Below are 13383 nucleotides of genomic sequence, written 5' to 3'. Positions count from 1 at the left end.
TGGGCACGAGCAGTGCATATGTTCGCCTGTCTTAACTCATCTCCTTCCGCCTTCTTCAGACTGTGCGGCCTCCTGGCCGTGGTAGGCGATAAGGGATCAGCTGAGGCCGCCCAGTCTGGAGCCGGTGTAAGGACATGTGTAAGCGGCAAACCTATTTACTGCACAAGGCCACGAATCCCAGCCACGTAGTGTGATTGTTTGAAAACACACTGTGGGTCTGGGATTCATGTCCATCGCTAACCGCAACGGCCGACATGAAATGAGGTCAGAAGACAGGAAGCGCTCACAGCGCATGGCCAAGGGATCACAATAGCGCAGACTCCTGTACAGCAAATAACAACGCTCAGGAATCTGCGCCCAGTACCTAGGTGCAAATTTTGACACCTGTGCTGCGTCTCGTTAAAAAGACAAGTCACGCCTCCACAACTGTTTGACAGTATAATGGGCTAAATAGTGTACGTGTTTTAGTCAGCGTGTGCAAGGAGCAAAACAAATAGAGCAACCTTTTACTTGTGCAGCATTAATGCTGCACAAGGTGTGGCTCTTGTACCTTGCAACACCTGAGGGGGGGGTTAAAGGTAACCTTTGAAATTGGTTCAACTAGGCTTCGGCCTACACTCTGCTCCTCTCCTCCTCCTGCTGACCCTGGGCTCAAACAACGCCAGTTTCTGCCCGGACATGCTAGCTGCACAGAGAAAAACACCAGCCAATGTGTTAGTGGGGTTCAGCACCGCCTGCTGTTCCCCCGCTGTGTAGCCGGCATCGTGTCCAGCACAAGCCACGCTGGCACAACCGACCAAAAGCTGCCACCAGTGCAGGCTTCGGCCTACACTTTGCTCCTCTCCTCCTCCTCCTGCTGACCCTGGGCTCTAACACCGCTAGTTTTTGCCCGGACATGCAATCTGCACAGAGAAAAACACCAGTCAATGTGTCAGTGGGGTTCAGCAACGCCAGCTGTTCCCCTGCTGTGTAGCTTGCAACGTGACCTGCAAACGCCACGCAGGCACATGAACTGAAATTGAAGGGAGCCTGCCCCCCACCCACAGGTGTTTCTATGTATATCAGCCACCTTGTACAGCAGTACTGCTGCATTTGTACGAGGTGGCTGACTTTTTCTCCTTGCCCACGTGGAACTCAACACGTACAAAATGTGTCTCATTAGAGACCATTACAATGTCCCTGAGGTGTGACTTTCCTTTGTAATGACACGCAGCACCACCCTTGTTAGCGCTGCCCGTCTTTTGACATCATTGGTTAGCTGGCTGCGCCTGTGCATCTCCCCTGCTCGAAACAACGGCCCTCGGTGTCTTATTTTTTTGGACAGCGAGGGTGTGATTGATGGGCATGTGCAGTGCATATGTTTGCCTGTGTTCACTCATCTCCTTCCGCCTTCTTCAGACTGGGTGTCCTCATGGCCGCGGCAGGCGATAAGGGATCAGATGAGGCCGCCCAGTCTGAAGCAGGTGTAAGGACATGTGTGAGCGGCAAACATATTTAGTGCACCAGGGCACGAATCCCAGCACCGCAGTGTGATTTTTTAAAAACACACTGTGGGTCTGGGATTCATGTCCATCGCTAACCGCAACGGCCGACATGAAATGAGGTCAGAAGACAGGAAGCGCTCACAGCGCATGGCCAAGGGATCACAATAGCGCAGACTCCTGTACAGCAAATAACAACGCTCAGGAATCTGCGCCCAGTACCTAGGTGCAAATTTTGACACCTGTGCTGCGTCTCGTTAAAAAGTCAAGTCACGCCTCCACAACTGTTTGACAGTATAATGGGCTAAATAGTGTACGTGTTTTAGTCAGCGTGTGCAAGGAGCAAAACAAATAGAGCAACCTTTTACTTGTGCAGCATTAATGCTGCACAAGGTGTGGCTCTTGTACCTTGCAACACCTGAGGGGGGGGTTAAAGGTAACCTTTGAAATTGGTTCAACTAGGCTTCGGCCTACACTCTGCTCCTCTCCTCCTCCTGCTGACCCTGGGCTCAAACAACGCCAGTTTCTGCCCGGACATGCTAGCTGCACAGAGAAAAACACCAGCCAATGTGTTAGTGGGGTTCAGCACCGCCTGCTGTTCCCCCGCTGTGTAGCCGGCATCGTGTCCAGCACAAGCCACGCTGGCACAACCGACCAAAAGCTGCCACCAGTGCAGGCTTCGGCCTACACTTTGCTCCTCTCCTCCTCCTGCTGACCCTGGGCTCAAACAACGCCAGTTTCTGCCCGGACATGCTAGCTGCACAGAGAAAAACACCAGCCAATGTGTTAGTGGGGTTCAGCAACGCCAGCTGTTCCCCTGCTGTGTAGCTTGCAACGTGACCTGCAAACGCCACGCAGGCACATGAACTGAAATTGAAGGGAGCCTGCCCCCCACCCACAGGTGTTTCTATGTATATCAGCCACCTTGTACAGCAGTACTGCTGCATTTGTACGAGGTGGCTGACTTTTTCTCCTTGCCCACGTGGAACTCAACACGTACAAAATGTGTCTCATTAGAGACCATTACAATGTCCCTGAGGTGTGACTTTCCTTTGTAATGACACGCAGCACCCCCATTGTTAGCGCTGCCCGTCTCCTGACATCATTGGTTGGCTGGCTGTGCCTGTGCGTCCCCCCTGCCCGACACAACGCCCCCCGTTGTCTCATATATTTTGACTGCGAGGGTGTGATTGATGGGCACGAGCAGTGCATATGTTCCCCTGTTTTCACTCCCCTCCTTCCGCCTTCTTCTGACTGTGCGGCCTCATGGCCGCGGCATGCGATAAGGGATCAGCTGAGGCCGCCCAGTCTGAAGCAGGTGTAAGGACATGTGTGAGCGGCGAACATATTTACTGCACAAGGCCACGAATCCCAGCACCGCAGTGTGACTTTAGGAAAAGCCACTGTGGGTCTGGGATTTATGGCCATCGTTAACCGCACCGGCCAACATGAAATGAGGTCATGAGACGGCCTGCACTAACAGGGTATTGCCAAGGGATAACACAAGAGCGCAGACTCCTGTACAGCAAATAACAACGCTCAGGAATCTGCGCCCAGTACCTAGGTGCAAATTTTGACACCTGTGCTGCGTCTCGTTAAAAAGACAAGTCACGCCTCCACAACTGTTTGACAGTATAATGGGCTAAATAGTGTACGTGTTTAATTCAGCGTGTGCAAGGAGCAAAATTAAATAGAGCAACCTTTGACTTGTGCATCATTAATGCTGTTCAAGGTGTGGCTCTTGTACCTTGCAACACCTGAGGGGGGGGTTTAAGGTAACCTTTGAAATTGGTTCAACTAGGCTTCGGCCTACACTCTGCTCCTCTACTCCTCCTGCTGACCCTGGGCTCAAACACCGCTAGTTTTTGCCCGGAAATGCTAGCTGCACAGAGAAAAACACCAGCCAATGTGTTAGTGGGGTTCAGCACCGCCAGCTGTTCCCCTGCTGTGTAGTCGGCAACGTGTCCAGCACAAGCCACGCTGGCACAACAGAACAAAAGCTGCCACCAGTGCAGGCTTCGGCCTACACTTTGCTCCTCTCCTCCTCCTCCTGCTGACCCTGGGCTCTAACACCGCTAGTTTTTGCCCGGACATGCAATCTGCACAGAGAAAAACACCAGTCAATGTGTCAGTGGGGTTCAGCAACGCCAGCTGTTCCCCTGCTGTGTAGCTTGCAACGTGACCTGCAAACGCCACGCAGGCACATGAACTGAAATTGAAGGGAGCCTGCCCCCCACCCCCCCAGGTGTTTCTATGTATAACAGCCACCTTGTACAGCAGTACTGCTGCATTTGTACAAGGTGGCTGACTTTTTCTCCTTGCACACGTGGAACTCAACAAGTACAAAATGTGTCTCATTACAGACCATTACAATGTCCCTGAGGTGTGACTTTCCTTTTTAATGACACGCAGCACCCCCATTGTTAGCGCTGCCCGTCTCCTGACATCATTGGTTGGCTGGCTGTGCCTGTGCGTCCCCCCTGCCCGACACAACGCCCCCCGTTGTCTCATATATTTTGACTGCGAGGGTGTGATTGATGGGCACGAGCAGTGCATATGTTCCCCTGTTTTCACTCCCCTCCTTCCGCCTTCTTCTGACTGTGCGGCCTCATGGCCGCGGCATGCGATAAGGGATCAGATGAGGCCGTCCAGTCTGAAGCAGGTGTAAGGACATGTGTGAGCGGCAAACATATTTACTGCACCAGGGCACGAATCCCAGCACCGCAGTGTGATTTTTTAAAAACACACTGTGGGTCTGGGATTCATGTCCATCGCTAACCGCAACGGCCAACATGAAATGAGGTCATAAGACAGGAAGCGCTCACAGCGCATGGCCAAAGGATCACAAGAGCGCAGACTCCTGTACAGCAACTAACAACGCTCAGGAAGCTGCGCCCATGCAAAAAGGTGTTTTCGACACCTGTGCTGCTTTTCTTTAAAAAGACAAGTCACGCCTCCACTACTGTTAAACAGTATAATGGGCTAAATAGTCTACGTGTTGCATTCAGCTTGTGCAAGTAGACAAATTAATAGAGCAACCTTTTACTTGTGCAGCATTAATGCTGCAGAAGGAGTGGCTCTTGTTCTTTGTAACACCTGAGGGGGGGTTAAAGGTAACCTTTGAAATTGGTGCAACTAGGCTTCGGCCTACACTCTGCTCCTCTCCTCCTCCTGCTGACCCTGGGCTGTAACAACGCTAGTTTTTGCCCGGAAATGCTAGCTGCACAGAGAAAAACACCAGCCAATGTGTTAGTGGGGTTCAGCAACGCCAGCTGTTCCCCCGCTGTGTAGCCGGCATCGTGTCCAGCACAAGCCACGCTGGCACAACCGACCAAAAGCTGCCACCAGTGCAGGCTTCGGCCTACACTTTGCTCCTCTCCTCCTCCTCCTGCTGACCCTGGGCTCAAACACCGCTAGTTTTTGCCCGGAAATGCTAGCTGCACAGAGAAAAACACCAGCCAATGTGTTAGTGGGGTTCAGCACCGCCAGCTGTTCCCCCGCTGTGTAGCCGGCATCGTGTCCAGCACAAGCCACGCTGGCACAACCGACCAAAAGCTGCCACCAGTGCAGGCTTCGGCCTACACTTTGCTCCTCTCCTCCTCCTCCTGCTGACCCTGGGCTCAAACACCGCTAGTTTTTGCCCGGAAATGCTAGCTGCACAGAGAAAAACACCAGCCAATGTGTTAGTGGGGTTCAGCACCGCCAGCTGTTCCCCTGCTGTGCAGCTTGCAACGTGACCTGCAAACGCCACGCAGGCACATGAACTGAAATTGAAGGGAGCCTGGCCCCCACCCCCAGGTGTTTCTATGTATAACAGCCACCTTGTACAGCAGTACTGCTGCATTTGTACAAGGTGGCTGATGTTTTCTCCTTGCCCACGTGGAACTCAACACGTACAAAATGTGTCTCTTTGAGACCATTCCACTGTCCCTGAGGTGTGACTTTCCTTTCTAATGATACGCAGCACCCCCCTTGGTAGCGCTTCCCGTCTTCTGACATCATTGGTTGGCTACTTGCGCCTGTTCGTCCGCCCTGCCTGAATAAAATGCTCCTCGTTGTCTTAATTATTTTGACTGCGAGGGTGTGATTGATGGGCACGAGCAGTGCATATCTTCGCCTGTCTTAACTCATCTCCTTCAGCCTTCTTCAGACTGTGCAGCCTCATGGCCGCGGCATGCAAGAAGGGATCAGCAGAGGCCGCCCAGTCTGAAGCAGGTGTAAGGACGTGTGTGAGCGGCCAAAATATTTACTGCTCAAGGCCACGAATCCCAGCACCGCAGTGTGGCTTTATGAAAAGACACTGTGGGTCTGGGATTTATGGCCATCGTTAACCGCACCGGCCAACATGAAATGATGTCATAAGATGGGCAGCGCTAACAGGGCATTGCCAAGGGATAACACAAGAGCGCAGACTCCTGTACAGCAAATAACAACGCTCAGGAAGCTGCTCCAAGCACCAAGGCGTTATTTTGGACACCTGTGCTGCGTCTCATCAAAAAACCAAGTCACGCATCCACTACAGTTTGACTGTAGAATGGGGTAAATTGTGTATGTCTTTCATTCAGCGTGTGCAAGTAGACAAATTAATAGAGCAACCTTTCACTTGTGCAGCATTAATACTGCACAAGGTGTGTCTCTTGTACTTTGTAACACCTGAGGGGGGGGTTAAAGGTTTCCTTTGAAATTGGTTCAACTAAGCTTCGGCCTACACTCTGCTCCTCTCCTCCTCCTCCTGCTTCAACACGGGCTCTAACATCGCTAGTTTTTGCCCGCAAGTGCTAGCTGCACAGAGAAAAACACACGCCATTGTGTTAGTGGGGTTCAGCAACGCCAGCTGTTCCCCCAGTGTGTAGCCGGCAAAGTGTCCTGCAAACGCAACGCAGACACAAAGCTGCCTCCAGTGCAGGCTTCGGCCTACACTCATCTCCCCCTGCTTACCCTTTGCTCCAACACCGCTAGTTGGGGCTCTAGGAAGACAATCTTTAATAGGCAAGGCAACGCATCCGGGTTCCAGCACCGCCAGCTGGTTCTCGGCAGTGTTCTTGTCACAGGTACTCCCTCGTGCCAAGCCTGGTTTCAGCACCGTCAGCTGTTTCCGGGTTGTGTCAACTTCACTGAGACGCCTATGCTTGCCCCGTCGTGGTGCGGTCGAGTTAGCCAACTCCAGGGTGCCTCCAGTTTAGGAGCTTCCTATGTGGGCTGCGTGAACTGGTAGTCAAGGCTGGTTCTGTAGTGCCAGTAGGCCCAGCTCCCCCTGTAGGACTGTTGGGGTTCGGTAACTGCGGCTGCCTCGCGGCCTAGCTGTTCTCTCCTCTCCTGTGGACCTTCGGGTCCACCACCTGGTTCCAGCACCGTCAGCTGGTTCCGGGCCGAGCCTTTGGCTTAGGTGCCTCCTCCTGGGTATCCGAGTTCCGCCAACGCCAGGCGGTCCTTGGTAGTGCTTTTAAGCGCGGGCACCTACAGCTTAGTAACCGGGTTCCAGCACCGTCAGCTGGTCCTCGGTCGTGCCATTGGCTCTTGCACACTGGGGCAACGCATCCGGGTTCCAGCACCGCCAGCTGGTTCTCGGCAGTGTTTTTGTCACAGGTACTCCCTCGTGCCAAGCCTGGTTTCAGCACCGTCAGCTGTTTCCGGGTTGTGTCAAGCTCACTGAGACACCTATGCTTGCCTCGTCGTGGTGCGGTCGGGTTAGCCAACTCCAGGGTGCCTCCAGTTTAGGAGCTTCCTATGTGGGCTGCGTGAACTGGTAGTCAAGGCTGGTTCTGTAGTGCCAGTAGGCCCAGCTCCCCCTGTAGGACTGTTGGGGTTCGGTAACTGCGGCTGCCTCGCGGCCTAGCTGTTCTCTCCTCTCCTGTGGGCCTTGGGGTCCACCACCTGGTTCCAGCACCGTCAGCTGGTTCCGGGCCGAGCCTTTGGCTTAGGTGCCTCCTCCTGGGTATCCGAGTTCCGCCAACGCCAGGCGGTCCTTGGTAGTGCTTTTAAGCGCGGGCACCTACAGCTTAGTAACCGGGTTCCAGCACCGTCAGCTGGTCCTCGGTCGTGCCATTGGCTCTTGCACACTGGGGCAACGCATCCGGGTTCCAGCACCGCCAGCTGGTTCTCGGCAGTGTTTTTGTCACAGGTACTCCCTCGTGCCAAGCCTGGTTTCAGCACCGTCAGCTGTTTCCGGGTTGTGTCAAGCTCACTGAGACACCTATGCTTGCCTCGTCGTGGTGCGGTCGGGTTAGCCAACTCCAGGGTGCCTCCAGTTTAGGAGCTTCCTATGTGGGCTGCGTGAACTGGTAGTCAAGGCTGGTTCTGTAGTGCCAGTAGGCCCAGCTCCCCCTGTAGGACTGTTGGGGTTCGGTAACTGCGGCTGCCTCGCGGCCTAGCTGTTCTCTCCTCTCCTGTGGGCCTTGGGGTCCACCACCTGGTTCCAGCACCGTCAGCTGGTTCCGGGCCGAGCCTTTGGCTTAGGTGCCTCCTCCTGGGTATCCGAGTTCCGCCAACGCCAGGCGGTCCTTGGTAGTGCTTTTAAGCGCGGGCACCTACAGCTTAGTAACCGGGTTCCAGCACCGTCAGCTGGTCCTCGGTCGTGCCATTGGCTCTTGCACACTGGGGCAACGCATCCGGGTTCCAGCACCGCCAGCTGGTTCTCGGCAGTGTTTTTGTCACAGGTACTCCCTCGTGCCAAGCCTGGTTTCAGCACCGTCAGCTGTTTCCGGGTTGTGTCAAGCTCACTGAGACACCTATGCTTGCCTCGTCGTGGTGCGGTCGGGTTAGCCAACTCCAGGGTGCCTCCAGTTTAGGAGCTTCCTATGTGGGCTGCGTGAACTGGTAGTCAAGGCTGGTTCTGTAGTGCCAGTAGGCCCAGCTCCCCCTGTAGGACTGTTGGGGTTCGGTAACTGCGGCTGCCTCGCGGCCTAGCTGTTCTCTCCTCTCCTGTGGACCTTCGGGTCCACCACCTGGTTCCAGCACCGTCAGCTGGTTCCGGGCCGAGCCTTTGGCTTAGGTGCCTCCTCCTGGGTATCCGAGTTCCGCCAACGCCAGGCGGTCCTTGGTAGTGCTTTTAAGCGCGGGCACCTACAGCTTAGTAACCGGGTTCCAGCACCGTCAGCTGGTCCTCGGTCGTGCCATTGGCTCTTGCACACTGGGGCAACGCATCCGGGTTCCAGCACCGCCAGCTGGTTCTCGGCAGTGTTTTTGTCACAGGTACTCCCTCGTGCCAAGCCTGGTTTCAGCACCGTCAGCTGTTTCCGGGTTGTGTCAAGCTCACTGAGACACCTATGCTTGCCTCGTCGTGGTGCGGTCGGGTTAGCCAACTCCAGGGTGCCTCCAGTTTAGGAGCTTCCTATGTGGGCTGCGTGAACTGGTAGTCAAGGCTGGTTCTGTAGTGCCAGTAGGCCCAGCTCCCCCTGTAGGACTGTTGGGGTTCGGTAACTGCGGCTGCCTCGCGGCCTAGCTGTTCTCTCCTCTCCTGTGGACCTTGGGGTCCACCACCTGGTTCCAGCACCGTCAGCTGGTTCCGGGCCGAGCCTTTGGCTTAGGTGCCTCCTCCTGGGTATCCGAGTTCCGCCAACGCCAGGCGGTCCTTGGTAGTGCTTTTAAGCGCGGGCACCTACAGCTTAGTAACCGGGTTCCAGCACCGTCAGCTGGTCCTCGGTCGTGCCATTGGCTCTTGCACACTGGGGCAACGCATCCGGGTTCCAGCACCGCCAGCTGGTTCTCGGCAGTGTTTTTGTCACAGGTACTCCCTCGTGCCAAGCCTGGTTTCAGCACCGTCAGCTGTTTCCGGGTTGTGTCAAGCTCACTGAGACACCTATGCTTGCCTCGTCGTGGTGCGGTCGGGTTAGCCAACTCCAGGGTGCCTCCAGTTTAGGAGCTTCCTATGTGGGCTGCGTGAACTGGTAGTCAAGGCTGGTTCTGTAGTGCCAGTAGGCCCAGCTCCCCCTGTAGGACTGTTGGGGTTCGGTAACTGCGGCTGCCTCGCGGCCTAGCTGTTCTCTCCTCTCCTGTGGGCCTTGGGGTCCACCACCTGGTTCCAGCACCGTCAGCTGGTTCCGGGCCGAGCCTTTGGCTTAGGTGCCTCCTCCTGGGTATCCGAGTTCCGCCAACGCCAGGCGGTCCTTGGTAGTGCTTTTAAGCGCGGGCACCTACAGCTTAGTAACCGGGTTCCAGTACCGTCAGCTGGTTCCGGGCAGAGCCTTTGGCTTAGGTGCCTCCTTCTGGGTATCCAAGTTCCACCAACGTCAGGTGGTCCTTGGTAGTGCTTTCAGGCACGGGTACCTCCTGCTTAGTAACCGGGTTCCAGTAACGTCAGCTGGTCCTCGGTAGTTCCATTGGCTCTTGGACCTTCGGCTACCCATCCGGGTTCCAGTACCGTCAGCTGGTTCTCGGCAGTGTCTTTTGCTCTTGTACCTTCTGCTCCCCATCCTGGTTCCAGTAACGTCAGCTGGTTCCGGGCAGAGCCTTTGGCTTAGGTGCCTCCTTCTGGGTATCCGAGTTCCGTCAACGTCAGGCGGTCCTTGGTAGTGCTTTTTAGCACGGGTACCTCCTGCTTAGTAACCGGGTTCCAGTAACGTCAGCTGGTCCTCGGTAGTTCCATAGGCTCTTGAACCTTCGGGTAGCCATCCGAGTTCCAGTTCCATCAGCTGGTTCTTGGCATTTTCTCAGCCTTCTTGTACCTTCTGCTACATTTCCAAGTTGAAGACCCTAACGTCGACGACCCGGAAGACCACCACGATGACGACGACACGGAAGACCACCCCGATGACGACGACGACGACGGCGGAGATGACGACACTGGAGACGACGACCCTGGAGACGACAACATGGAAGACCGAGAAGCAGAAGAACAAGAGGCTGCAGAACAAAGAGCAGAAGAACATTAAGCATAAGACTTAATATCAGAGCAAAAGATATTATCTAAATTATATGCAGAAGAAGACTAAGCAGTGTATGGGGGTGAGTCCGTTCCTCCTCGTGGTGCCCCTGGATAAAGCCTGATGCTGCAGGCCAAACTGAACGCGGACAAATGTAACTTTTGTGACTGGCAGAACGGAAGGTGTAATCTTCAAACTTTTATAGATAACAACTACGGGAATGCCTGTCACAAATGAGAATATGATGAAGAAGTAGAATAGGAAGAATAATAACAGTGGAATAAAAAGAATATGTAGAATAAGAAGAATAATAATAGTTGAATAAAATGAATATGAAGAATGTAATAAAAAAAAAAAAATAGGTAGAAGATGAAGAAGAAGATGAATAAGGTGAAGAAGTTGATGTCAAAGATGCTGATGATGATGAAGATGAAAGTGTGGGAAAAGAAAAAAAAAAAGAAAAAAAAGAAGGGGAAGGGCGTGGAATAGTGAAACATCAATATCTGACAAAATAAAAAAAAAATTTACATAGTCAATATCTTTGTCACTCCGAACGTCTTAAAAAAAAACAAAAAACATGCTATTCTATTTGATTGGGATAAACCTCTATGACTTTAATGTCTCCGCCACCTCCCCAAATACATCCGGCATTATTCTTAGTTGTTTTCCTTCATGTAGAATGAACCTACAAGGAAAGAAAGGGTTTATTTTAATTCCGATATTTTGGTCCCATTGACTTGCATTGGGATCGGGTATCGGTATCGGCGATATCCGATATTTTTTGAATATCGGCCGATCCAAACCGATACCGATACTTTCCGATATCGGAAGGTATCGCTCAACACTATTGGCGATTCAAGTATGCGTTCCACCTCTGAAACGCACCGCACTAGTGGCGCATCCATTATGGTGCGTCTTAGTGTGGCGCCGATACTTCCGGGCCTTGGTCATTCTATCATTGATCGGCGCCCTAGGTATGCATTCCATCTCTGGAGCGCACCGAGCGAGTGGCGTACCGGAAATGATGTATCCAAAATGGCGCCGGTACTTCCAGTTTTGCGGAGCGCAGACGCCGCCAGCATGGTGGCATGGGGAGACTGCAGTTTGCGCCCTAATGTGGCGCTGAGACTTCCAGTCCTGGGCGCCCTATTAGTGATCGGCGCCTTAGGTATGCGTTCCATTTCTGGAGCGCACCGTACGAGTGGCGCACCGGAAGTGACGTGTCCAAAATGGCGCCGTTACTTCCGGTTTTACGGAGCGCAGACGCCGACAGCATGGTGGCATGGGGAGACTACAGCATGCGTTCCGGAACTGTAACGGTAACTGTACCTCATATATGGCTTGGCTATAGATTGGTGGGAGTGTACGCTTTATTACAGATTAGTCTGGGGGAGTGGCATTGTGTCTTAAAAAGGGGGGGAGCTGGCGTCACACTTGGCTGACTCACTTTCTGTGGCAGACACCACACAGGACTGCCGGTATTTGGGGGTTATACTGCCACTGCATTTAACTCCGATTAATGGACTATTGAGGATTTGGACTTGTAAGCCATATACTCCCCTGATGAATCTTCAAGACTGGAGAGGAAACGCGTAGGGAGGCGCTATATTACATCTTACACGGTGGAGGGATGTCCATAGTGGGGCCTATTTGGGCCTGTCCTTGTTAGGACAGGAGTCATTGCCTGGGCATGACAGGGGTTAACATAGGACAGAAATCCCCCGTTCCCTCATTACCCCACAACTACTGGACTCTCCCTGGGACCCTCCTACATCGGTTTGGGTTCCTATCGTCCATGATTGGTGAGATCAAACCAATTTTTATATGAGCACGGTTTTCGGCGTGAGCACTTTGTGTATATGTTGTATTGTTTTGTCTACTTTTTTATAACGTTATTAGTAAAAGTTACGTTTTACCATAGTGGGTTCTTGCTCTTCTAGCTGCTTTTCTGTCTAGTTGTGTTTAGGATAAGATCAGGTGTGCAGTCTACAGAGTTTCCACGTCTCAGAGCTCGTTCTTGTATGTTTGGGTATTTGTCAGATCACTGTGTGCGCTCTGATCGCTAAGCACACTGTGTTTCTGGATTGCCTTCATAACACCTGTCATTAGCAAACATAACAGTACAAGGAGCCTAACTAATGATTCTCAATAGAGGGAAAGAAAAAGTTCTGACATCATTTTTTTTTTTTTTCTGCTCTGTGTTCACTTTTTTTTTTCCCCCTAGACATTTGGGTGATTCTGGACACAGGTGTGGACATGGATATTCAGGGTCTGTGCTCTTCAATGGATAATCTCGTTATAAATGTACAAAAAATTCAAGATACTATTGATCAGAAATCTATGTTAGAACCAAGAATTCCTATTCCTGATTTGTTTTTTGGAGATAGAACTAAGTTTCTAAGTTTCAAAAATAATTGTAAGCTATTTCTGGCCTTGAAACCTCATTCTTCTGGTAATCCTATTCAACAGGTTTTGATTATTATTTCTTTTTTGCGCGGCGACCCTCAAGACTGGGCATTTTCTCTTGCGCCAGGAGACCCTGCATTGAGTAGTGTCGATGCGTTTTTCCTGGCGCTCGGATTGCTGTACGATGAGCCTAATTCAGTGGATCAGGCTGAGAAAAATTTGCTGGCTTTGTGCCAGGGTCAGGATGATATAGAAGTATATTGTCAGAAATTTAGGAAATGGTCAGTACTCACTCAGTGGAATGAATCTGCGCTGGCAGCTTTGTTCAGAAAGGGTCTCTCTGAGGCTCTTAAGGATGTCATGGTGGGATTTCCTATGCCTGCTGGTTTGAATGAGTCTTTGTCTTTGGCCATTCAGATCGGTCGACGCTTGCGCGAGCGTAAATCTGTGCACCATTTGGCGGTACTGCCTGAGGTTAAACCTGAGCCTATGCAGTGCGATAGGACTATGACTAGAGTTGAACGGCAGGAATACAGACGTCTGAATGGTCTGTGTTTCTACTGTGGTGATTCCACTCATGCTATTTCTGATTGTCCTAAGCGCACTAAGCGGTCCGCTAGGTCTGCCGTCATTGG

General features: G+C 52.4%; 1 long non-coding RNA gene across 1 annotated transcript in view; it reads right to left on the bottom strand.

Annotated features, from left to right (window-relative positions):
• The window catches only part of LOC138647345 (uncharacterized), an 85760-nt gene that overhangs the window by 44378 nt on the left and 27999 nt on the right, over positions 1-13383 (bottom strand). The gene's annotated exons all lie outside the window — the stretch shown is intronic.

This window comes from Ranitomeya imitator, chromosome 8, assembly GCF_032444005.1.
Source record: "Ranitomeya imitator isolate aRanImi1 chromosome 8, aRanImi1.pri, whole genome shotgun sequence".
In the NCBI taxonomy this organism is placed as follows: Eukaryota; Metazoa; Chordata; class Amphibia; order Anura; family Dendrobatidae; genus Ranitomeya; species Ranitomeya imitator.
Note: the sequence above shows the minus strand (reverse complement) of the source record. Positions and strands in the feature narration are given on the sequence as shown.